Here is an 11102-nt window from a genome sequence, read left to right on the forward strand (position 1 = left end):
CATAATGATAGAACAAGGTTTTCAAACTTGATGGAACGTTCCCTACCTAGGCCCTAGACAGTTGTCAGCAATGAGTATCTGCCTACTCAGTAAGACTCTATTAAATTCATCAATGAAATCAATCATTTCTAAATTTTCACAACTACAATTTATTTTAGATTTTGCAACCAGTCCTGTAACACAGCCCTTTAAACATTTTTTACTTGACATCTTTAATGCAGTCACCTTTCCCTTGATGGTCCTTCATGGTGGAGACGACCACCTTGCACAGTTCCTCCGCTCTTTGGCTTGTGAAGAACAAGCTGATAGTATACAGTATTTGTGCTGTAAACTTCTCTTGCGCCTTAGGTGGAAAAAAGAATAAATATAATGGATAGACAAGAATTTAGTCCTGTTCTTCTGAAACTGCTTCATTAGGTTGGTGAGGACCTCCAGCCCCTCCACCAGTCCTTCCCCGTTGACCGCACAGCACCCTTGGACGTGCCACTGGTGTCCTTTCATCTTCGTCAGTCCCAGTTCCTCTGCCAGCTCCGTGGGTTTCCTGGCACTTGCGAGATCTTGCTTGTTGGCCATCACCAAGAACGGCACGCCTCTCATTTCATCATGCTCCAGGATAGCTTTGAGCTCTTCCCTGGCTTCCAGGAACCTCTCTGGATCAGCACTGTCCACCACAAAAACCAACCCATCGGTGTTGACATAGTAGTGTTTCCACAGGACTCGAATCTTGTCCTGACCACCCACATCCCAGACAGTAAATGTCACATTACGGATGGGCTCCACAGTCTCAACATTGAATTAGAATGTAACCTCAGCAACCACATTAGGCAGATTTCATTTTATATTATGTATTTCTTCTCATCAGCGGTGTAAATGACTAGCTGTGTAAGGCCTTCTTCTGCCCTACACCCCACCACCCTTTTTTGTGGACCTCTATGCACAGGAGGTTGCCTTCTATCAACATCATAAAAAACAAAGCTTTCCTCTTCGAGGCTTTTTTTTTCTTGCTTTCTTGAATAATCATATGTTCACACGAATGTCCTTTTAATGGTTATGTTCTTTATTGTAATTACTGGACCACAGGGTCCTCCAGCTCCTGACCCAGTCAGTTGATTACAGTTGAATAGCTATTTCCAAACATTTTTCCATTCATCGCTGATAGCCCTTGGCTGTATTTGGCATTTAATTACTTACAATGCATTTCTTATTAGTATCAAAGCATGCCGATCCTGCCCAGCCACCCTCCCCATTTGGCAGCGTAGCTGACATGCTGCTTTGTAAACGTGTCTTTGCAAGTCATAACATTTATCTGCATGGGAATGTCTAAAGAGGTTAATTAAACATTTGCAGAACGGGAAAATTGTACTGTTCAAATTCATTAAACCTTCATTCTCCACGCTCATTATACAACATGTTTCTAGATGTCCACAAATTGTTCCAAGCAATGGAGTAATGCAGTTCTTGAGTGCAAGTGATCAAATGTCACCTCAATATACAGAACAGGAGGCAATATTAAAAACATGGCATTAAGATGTCATATTTGCAAGTTTGGAATTGCCTGGGTGATTATTACATTGTACATTGGGTAGGAATTAATTTGTTTTCCATCTGAAATGCTGTATTATAGTGAATTAACTAATTTAAGTCCTTTATAAAGATAAAGTTTACTTGGCACAACATTTAAAATGAAAACAAGATTTTACATTGAACTGGTATCCATTACTGGATAAATATTAAATGCCACCCGCTTTGCACATTGATAACTAGTGGTAGAGGTGTTTGTGGCATAACTATCAGTTGTCCCCATTTTGAGACCTGAAAAAGAGCAAGACTGGTTGGAAAGGGCATGATTTGACCAAGATTTCCCAAACTGTGGTCAGTCTTATGTAGCACTACCCCCTTAGGAGTCGCTGAAGTTTGGGTCCCCCTATAGTCCTGCAAAGCCAGGCAACACGCATTTCCTTCATTCAGACTTGCATCCAGGTGACAGTGAGCAGTCCTCAAGCTTTGTTTTGAAGTTTTATTAGGGGATTGAACTTGGATGGGGTAAGATGTGTATGGGATGCCCAAGGGAATGGCAACACAGGACAAACTCTTTAGCAACTATGTACAAGTCTTTACAACAAAAATTCTTCTGGAGAGCTAGTCAGAATCTCCTGTAGTACCACCCCAGACACCAGATACTCCTCTATCCAGCTGTACTGGGTGAATCGCTGGGCAGGGAATCCAGTGCCTGTCACTTTAAGAGATAAGACAGTCCTGGGTACCAGCTAATCCAGTTTCCCACTAGAGTGTTCCTTCCCCTTACTGGCCCAGGGGGTACAGGTCTGCTCACTCAGTCCTCTGTCTGTGAGCTGATGGGTTGGTGGCTGCTCTCAGGCCTTCTGCTGGGCCGCTCTTTCCCTGCTGTACAGATGATCCTTACACTGGGGGCCGTTGAGGTCCTGAGCTTTCTTCCTTTCCAGCTTCCCTGCCTGTAATTGAGCCCCTTCCCATCTAGGCTCCCTCCCAGGCTCCTGCTCTCCAGCCTCTCACTTCTCCATCTTCCACCCAAACTCTTCTGCCACTGAGCAGGCTCTCTCACTCTTAAGGGCTGTCCTGACCCCATGCCAAATCTCCTGCTTGGGGATTGGCTAGGATCCCTTGAGAGTGCAGACCAGCCACTACTCCCCCCTCTCACTGCTTCTAGAACCTTCTCCAAAATTCTAGAGCAAGGGGAAGTTCCAGAGAGGTGGCCTGCAGAGCCTCTCAGCTCCGACATGAATTTGACCTCCTTCTGACTATTACCACAGGCTGCTACTCAGCTTCTGCCTAACAATTGGACTCTAGCTCCCCCTAGCTTCCTAGGGGGAGCTAGAGGGCCCTAGGACCACAAAAGCTCACAAATTCAGACCGGGAACAGCAACAAAAGGCGTTAACCCTTTCCTCCCCAACTAGGGCATCCATGCTTACTAGCTTATAGTAGACAACCTGCCTACAAACATGACTGGTGGCCATGTTGACATAAAGTTGGATGACTGAGGGCCAGTAAAAGCTCAGACTCTCCCTAACTATTGGAGTCTATCGCCCCCTAGCTATCTAGGAGGGTGCTACACTTATAACATAATCACTACACTACGTTTGCCATATCTAAGACTATGCAAAGAGAAGCCTGAGAATGACTGATGGGGAGATAACTGCCCATCCTTTATTGATCCTCTTCTCCCTGCCAGGCCATGATAGCAGTGCATGTGTAGTACTTCTGGTCCATGACTCTTTTCTATGGACTATTAAAGGTTAGGGAGTATGGGAATATACAGGCGTACCTCAGTTTACGAACGCCTTGGTTAACGTAATTTTCGGTTTATGATTTTTTTTTTTCGCAATACGAAGAAAGTTTCCCCAGGATGCATTGCACCTGGGAGGTTTATAAAGGCCCCGTGCCTTTAAAGTGCATTTTATAAAGAGTTTTGAACAGATAAGACTTTTTTTTTTTTACTTTTTTCTGATCTCCGGAATGGATTAATTGGTTTTCAATGCATTTACGAATTTTTTTCGCAATACGAAGCAAGTTTCCTCAGGATGAATTGCACCTGGGTGGTTTATAGTGCCGGCCCCGTCCATGCTGGAGCTTGTGGGTAGCACTTGGTGTTGAGTGTGGAGGTGTTGGAGCGGTTTTTGCATTTTGGAGCTATTCTGGAAATTTTTTAATCATGTCCCTGTACAGTATTTATGCCTTTAAAGTGCACTTTATAAATTGTTTTGAACAGATAAAATACTTTTTTTTTACTTTTTTCTGACCTCCGGATTGGATTCATTGGTTTTCAATGCTTTCCTATGGGAAACCGTGTTTCGATTTACAAATTTTTCGCAATACGAAACGTCCAGGAGAACGCATTAAAATTGTAAACTGAGGTACTCCTGTACCTGTACTATAGATAGCCTCTAACCACTTGGGGTGTACCTTACAACCCTCAAAGAATATGGTCTGTTGAAAACGCAGCTTGAGGCTCTGGATCTCCCAGCAGGCTCCCCCAGGCAGTATTTATGATACTTTTTTGTAATGATGACCTATTTCAGGAATTCTTTAGGCCAGGTATGTGAAGCAGCAAGGTCCTCTCGCCTTTTCTCCTGGCTGGGCGGTCTTCAGTATCATCTCTGCAGCATTACACAGTGAATAATAATATAAAGATATAAAAGCGAGCGCTATCCAGACAGCAGCTGAGCACTCAAGGTAACCAACATAAGCCTTATAAACTGAAATGAGTAAACAGTGCAGCGCTAAAACTATGATGAACAGTATAAAATTAAATAAAATAATTAGAGTTCAATGTAAACAGTCTGTGTGATTATAAAGTGCCAGGTGACTGGTAAAATTGGCGGTGCTCCGTGAGAAATGGCAGAATTACGCACTCACCAGATGCGTAATAGTTATACGCATAGAATATCACATCCAGAGGTTTCCTCATCAGATATAGGTCTGGTCAAGGTTAAGGGAATCCTCCCTCAGCGTAGTAGTCATCAGATGCCCAGAATCGGAATTACTCGGATCCAGGTAACCAGAGGTCCCAGAGACGCAGTGCTGGAAATAATTTTGCAGCTAACTCAGTAACTAGAGAAGTGCTACATGAAGAATCCAGTGAACATGTCATTGAAGGGAAATGTATGTTCCTCGCCCTACATTCTGTTTATTTTTTATATATACTCCATTTTGCTTCTCTATTTTATATTTTGTCTAGATAATCAAATGTATAGTTGTGTGTGTGTCAGTTACGTGCTATAGAACTGCAGCCACTCATCCTTTAAATCTAGCTTTGCTCAAGGCATGAAAAGTAACCAATTATTTCTTTGTACTAACAGCACCTGCTTCTGCTATGATATAGTTAAAAGTTAACCACTTCTGCTTTAAGGGAAAATACCGTTGGTTTCTTGTAATTGATTCAAGATCTGTGCGATATGAATTGTTACAGATGTCACGTACATAGCCTTAACAAATTACTCAGTGAAATTCCATTCTATGTTCTCCTGTTACAACTTACCAGGAAATTGTGAATAAAGAATCAGATTGCTCTCTGGAAGACCTGGCGTGCATGTGTATTTATCTTCCTCCCAGAGAGCAGCCTCTTGGATCCAATGGGGGCCTAAACATGCCAGTGGTCATTAAAGAAAAATCCCTTTCAGTCATATTCCAGTCTTCGCAGCTACTACCAACCTACCTGATAGGGAGCCTTTAGGGATCAGGATCACACCAGAGGTTGTATCATGGCCTTGGACGTGTAAAGCTGTGTGTGGCTAACAAACCACTACTCTAGGGGGAGATTTACCAAACCTGGAGAGTGCAAGATCAAAACCATGGTGCTTTAAGGGGGTGGGTAAATGACGCCCTGCACTCACTGTATGTTTCCTGTATTCAGGGTTGAATGACGCTCAGCAACATTTAACTCCCAAAAAACTGACGTAAGCGTGTTAAGGATGTTTCCTCCCCAACTAGGGAATCCATGTGAACTAGCTTACAGTAGGCAACCTGCCTACAAACATGACCGGTGGCCATGTTGACATAAAGTTGGATGTTTGAGGGCCAGTAAAAGCTCAGCTCCACTGCTTATTTTTACCACCCCTAGGCCACAAACTTAAACACCTTACTGTGAGGGGATCCTCTACACAAAAAAATTAATTCTTCGTGATGTTCAGGTTCAGGAACAGGAATCCTGCCTCTGGGATCTCCTGTTTTGTACTGTTCCCGCTCTAGCTAGATAATGCTGTCACTTGAGACTATACACAGCTTTCCCTTCTTCTTACCACGTAGAAGAGAAGTATGGCCAAAGCTTTTTAGGCCATACTTCTCTTGTGAATCACAGAAGTGCACTTAGTTTTGCTCTCCTGACAGCTATTACCAGCTATCGGCTGATGTGGAAGAGCTTTTCCAGGCTATATAGTCAAGATCCACCCAAATTAATTCACCTTGCGTAAGTAGACAAATGATCCTTTGTTACACTTGAGCAGTCTGATGGGCTTTGCTACATATGATCAGTCTCTATCAGTCTCTTGTACCATGTAACTATTAACAAAGATGGATGTCCTGCAACCGAAAACCTGTCCTGCTCATTTTCTATTAGTGTTTGCTAACAAGAAAAAAAAAAACATCCAACGCATTTTGGGGGCTCAAACCCTTGAGGGCTACAAAATAAATTCAGGAACTTTAATATCTGTTAATTCATGTTAAAATGATTCCATTTATATTTAGACACAATTAAGTTCATGGTAATCAGAAAAAAAGAGTTAAATAAAAGGCAAGCAAATTTTAATAAAAATGAATTGAGCATAGAATAAAATGAATTAAAAAAAAAGAAAATGGATTAAACAGAAACTTGATTAAATATTAAATTACAGATTTTATCCATTAAAATGTTATTAGCAATGAAGCGATTTTATCTGAAATTACCACTTTGTAATCTATCCTGTGAAATGAAAATATGAACTAATGAATAAGAATAATGGAAAACATAGTTGGCAAATCATGCAGAGAACTCTTAATATGAGAGGTTTCTATATGAGTGGATCTGGTTACGAGATATATCCCCTATTCAGTATCAAAGTCACTGACTGATACCTGCTCCATGCACTTCAATATGGATAAAATCCACTGGATTCAAATACTGCAAATATGTATAAAACAGACGTATGCGTTAAAAGTAACTATTTATTACAGGTACTTATATAGTGCTGTCAGTTTATGTAGTGCTTTACATATATATTGTACATTCACATAAGTCCCTAACTCTCAAGTGGTGTACAGTTGCAAGAAAAAGTATGTGAACCCCTTGGGATTACGTGGAGTTTTGCATGAATTGGGCATAAAATGTGCTCTGAACGTCATCTAGGTCACAACAATAGAAGAACACAGTCTGCTGAACATAATACTACACAAACATTAGATGTTGCCATGGTTTAATTGCACATAACATGTAAACATTCACAGTGCAGGGAGGAAAAAGTATGTGAACCTTTGGACTTAATAACTGGTTGACCCTCCTTTGGCAGCAATAACCTCAACCTAACGTTTCCTGTAGTTGCAGATCAGACCTGCACAACGATCTGCAGTAATTTTGGACCACTCCTCTTCACAAAACTGTTTCAGTGTAGCAATATTCTTGGGATGTCTGGTGTGAATCGCTCTCTTAAGGTCATGCCACAGCATTTCAATCGGGTTGAGGTCAGGACTCTGACAGGGCCACTCCAGAAGGCGTATTCTGTGCTGTTGCAGCCATTGTTTTGTTGAATTACTTGTATGCTTTGGGTCATTGTCCTGTTGCATCACCCATCCTCTGCGGAGCAGAGCACATTTTATGCCCAATTCATGCAAAACTCCACGTAATCCCAAGGGGTTCACATACTTTTTCTTGCAACTGTACAATCTAAGGTCCCTAACTCCCATTCATACACACACATACTAGGGCCAATTTAGACAGGAGCCAATTAACCTACCAGCATGTCTTTTGGAGTGTGGGAGGAAACCAGAGTACCTGTAGGAAACCTACACAGGCACAGGGAGAACATGCAAACTCCAAACAGGTGGTGCCATGGTTGGGATTTGAACCAGCGACTCAAGTACTGCCAGGCGGAAGTGCTAACCATTTAGCCACTGTGCTGCCCAATATAAGTGTCAAAACACATACATAACAGACCAAGTATACCTTGGACAAATTTCTGCAACCATGCATTCCATGGTTCTCTGGTTTAATACTTCAATTGGTCATAGTATAACCATTTTTAGAAGAATATTTGATTTACCATGAAGTCAATGGTTTGGTGATGCATAAACTGGTCATTTTCAATATATATGGACAAATATTGTAATTTATATTTTATATCTCTATTTGGTTTTGTAAACTGGGAGGTTTTTGAGCCTTCAAAACATGTTGGCTGTTTAATGTTTTCTTATGAGCAAACCCTTGGATTAAAATGTTTTGGACTCTTCAGCTCACCACACACAGTACAATTTCATTTAGCTCTACCAACAAACATGTAATAGAAGTGCTTGCCTGATTTGGGTATACATTGATTGGACAGTTTAAGGCTGGCCATACACTATACAATTTTGTGTCCAATTTCTGCCCAATTTCCTATAGATTTACCTTAAACTATGTAGTACAAGGGCCTGCCTAATTGGATACAATTGAAAGTGTTGTTAGGTTTGACCTCCTATTATATGTTTTTTTGGTAAATCTAAACCAAAAATCTCAAGGAAATTGTATAATGTATGGCCAGCCTAAGGCTGGCCATACACTATTCAGTTTTCTGTCCAATTTCTACCCAATTTCCTTTAGATTTACCTTCAACTGTGTAGTGCAAGGGACGGCCTAATTGGATACAGTTGAAAGTGTTGTTTAGGCTTGACCTCATATATGGTTTTTGGTAAATCTAAAGCAAAAATCTCAAGAAGATTGTATAATGTATGGCCAGCCTAACCACCTTCCTGTGACCTATAGTAGAACTACGGCTACGGGCAGCAGGGCTGCGCAAAATCATGTATATACGTGATTTGCATTTCCATGTAGGCATGTGTACACGCGCACGCATCGCCCTGCCAGCACCGCCATTGGCAGCTAGAGATTCCCCGCAGGCACCCGCCGGTCACCGAGTAAAGCTGACAGGGGAGATACCTATGTGTAAACAACACAAGTCTTTCTCCTGCCAGCAAGGACATGCTGCTGTGTATTTCTGTGCATAGCAGAGAGATACAAAACAGCATGTCTCCCTAGTCAAACACAGCACATCATGTAAAACATCACACATTTAACCCTTTGATCGCCCCAGATGTTAACCCCTTCCTGCCCAGTATCATTAGTACAGTGTCAGTGCTTTTTACTAGCACTGATCACTGTATTAGTGTCATTGGGATGTCAGTGGCAGTTAGTCAGTTCCCCTCCAGTGTCAGAATGCCCGCCACAGTCCCGCTATAAGTCGCCGATCGCCGCCATTACTAGTATAAAAAAAAAAAATTTGAGTATATACCGCCATTTGTAGACACTATACCTTTCACGTAAACCGAATACTTTACATGTATTGGGTTCTTTTTTAGCAAAGACATGTGGCAGAATACATTCTGCAGTAAATTTATGAAGAAATTAGATTTTTTAAATTTTTTTACTGGATATTTTTTGTAGCTAAAAGTCAAAAATATTGTCTTTTTTGCAAATTTGTTTATAGCGCTAAAATAAAAACCGCAGAGGTGATCATATACCACCGAAAGAAAGCTCTATTTGTGGGGAAAAAAGGACGTAAACGTTATTTATGCACAGCATTGCATAACCGCACAATTGCAGCGCCGCATACCAAAAAATGGCCTGGTTAGGAAGGGGGGTAAATCCTTTGGATGGCAAGTGGTTAAGTAGGTCCTAAAGTTGATTACACATAGATTGTATGATAATACTGTAACACATATGGTGACCTTAGATCTTTATTCTGACATTCTCATTAGACTTTTTATACTGGCCATATCAGGCTAGCTGAGCTCTTGACTTGTGTGCCTGAGCGATGGGAAGCTGCTTTGTCATGCAATTTATTTATTTATGGTACTTCTATAAATTGATAGAAATGTATGCAGTGCTTTACACATATATTGTACATTCACATCAGTCCCTAACCCTCAAGGGGTGTGCAATCTAAGGTCCCTAACCCTCAAGGGGTGTGCAATCTAAGGTCCCTAACCCTCAAGGGGTGTACAGTCTAAGGTCCCTAACTCACATTCATACATACACATACTAGGGACAATTTAGACAGGAGCCAATTCACCTACCAGCAAGTCTTTGGAGTGAGGCTGGGGCCCATGCAGGCTCCAGGCAGGAGGTGTCATGATTGGGATTTGAACCAATGACCCTAGTGCTGCCAGGTGGAGGTGCTAACCATTTAGCCACTGTGCTGCCCTGCTATGTGACCTTACTTCAAAAATTGATTTGCTGTGTTATAGGGAATGTTACATGTCCCTTAGCAATGCCCTCAAAATGTACCTTTTATCAGAAATTTCTCTTAGAAAATATTGTGCCTACAGCTTTAAAGCTGTATATATACAGTGTGATATTAGGGCACTGCTGCCTCTGACTGCTAGCCATAGAAGATTTGGAATAAAATTTAGTGAGGTTTTAACAGAATTGGCTGAACTACCAGTCAAACCGTATCTAACATGCAATTTACTAAACAGATTCAAGAGAGCTCTGGTAACACAGGTGAACAACTGGAGGGATCCAATACCCATAGGTGAAGCACCACCCCATTGGAACTGCAGTACTCTGATGGAAGTCAGGGAGGGGCTCCCCACAGTATTTGGGTCTATCGGTGAGTCCGGTAGGCCATGGCCCAAATGCTCGCACGCTGGTTCTGACAGTGGAGGACCTCTCACCTGGCTTCAGATCAAATGCCTATTTAACTCTGCCTCATCAGATATGACCTCTCTGAGCTCCTAAGGTAGGGAAACGTAGAAGGAGAAGCTTCTTCTAAGAAGGGCAGCACAGTGGCTAAATTGTTAGCACTTCCACCTAGCAGTCCTAGGGTTAATTGGTTTGAATCCCTGCCATGGCACCTCCTGCCTTGAGTTTGCATGTTCTCCCTGTGCCTGCATGGGTTTCCTCCCACACTCCAAAGACATGCTGGTAGGTTAATTGGCTCCTGTCTAAATTGTCCCTAGTATGTGTATGTATGAATGTGAGTTAGGGACCTTAGATTGTACGCCCCTTGAGGGTTAGGGACTGATGTGAATGTACAATATATATGTAAAGCGCTGCGTTTACGGCGCTATATAAGTACCTGAAATAAATAAATATTTTCCCTGGGCATATCCAGGGCCCCAAACATTGGGGGAAATGAAGTTAAAGGGTATCTGTATCTGAGCATGGTGAGTAAATGAGCATTCTGCTACAATGTCACTACTGTGCTCCTTACTCTTCTAGCTGGAGACTTTGACATGAGAAATCAAAATCCTGTCTCAACCAAGATGGCTGCTTCTACAAAAAGGCACAGTGCAGAACAAGGCATGGAACATCAATAATGTGGGAAAGATCCTCTGTAACCTCTGTACTATATGCTTATAGCCAGCAATGCTTCCATATATCTTCCCATGAGTGAATATT

At 41.9% G+C, this 11102-nt stretch overlaps 1 pseudogene; it reads right to left on the minus strand.

The window, feature by feature from the left end:
- Nucleotides 1-243: 243 nt before the first annotated feature.
- Nucleotides 244-792, minus strand: LOC149464489 (uncharacterized; annotated as a pseudogene).
- Between the last annotated feature and the right edge of the window lie 10310 nt (nucleotides 793-11102).

Source organism: Staurois parvus, unplaced genomic scaffold (genome assembly GCF_062004578.1).
Source record: "Staurois parvus isolate SC_StPar_1 unplaced genomic scaffold, SC_StPar_1.0 ptg000151l, whole genome shotgun sequence".
Taxonomy (NCBI): Eukaryota; Metazoa; Chordata; class Amphibia; order Anura; family Ranidae; genus Staurois; species Staurois parvus.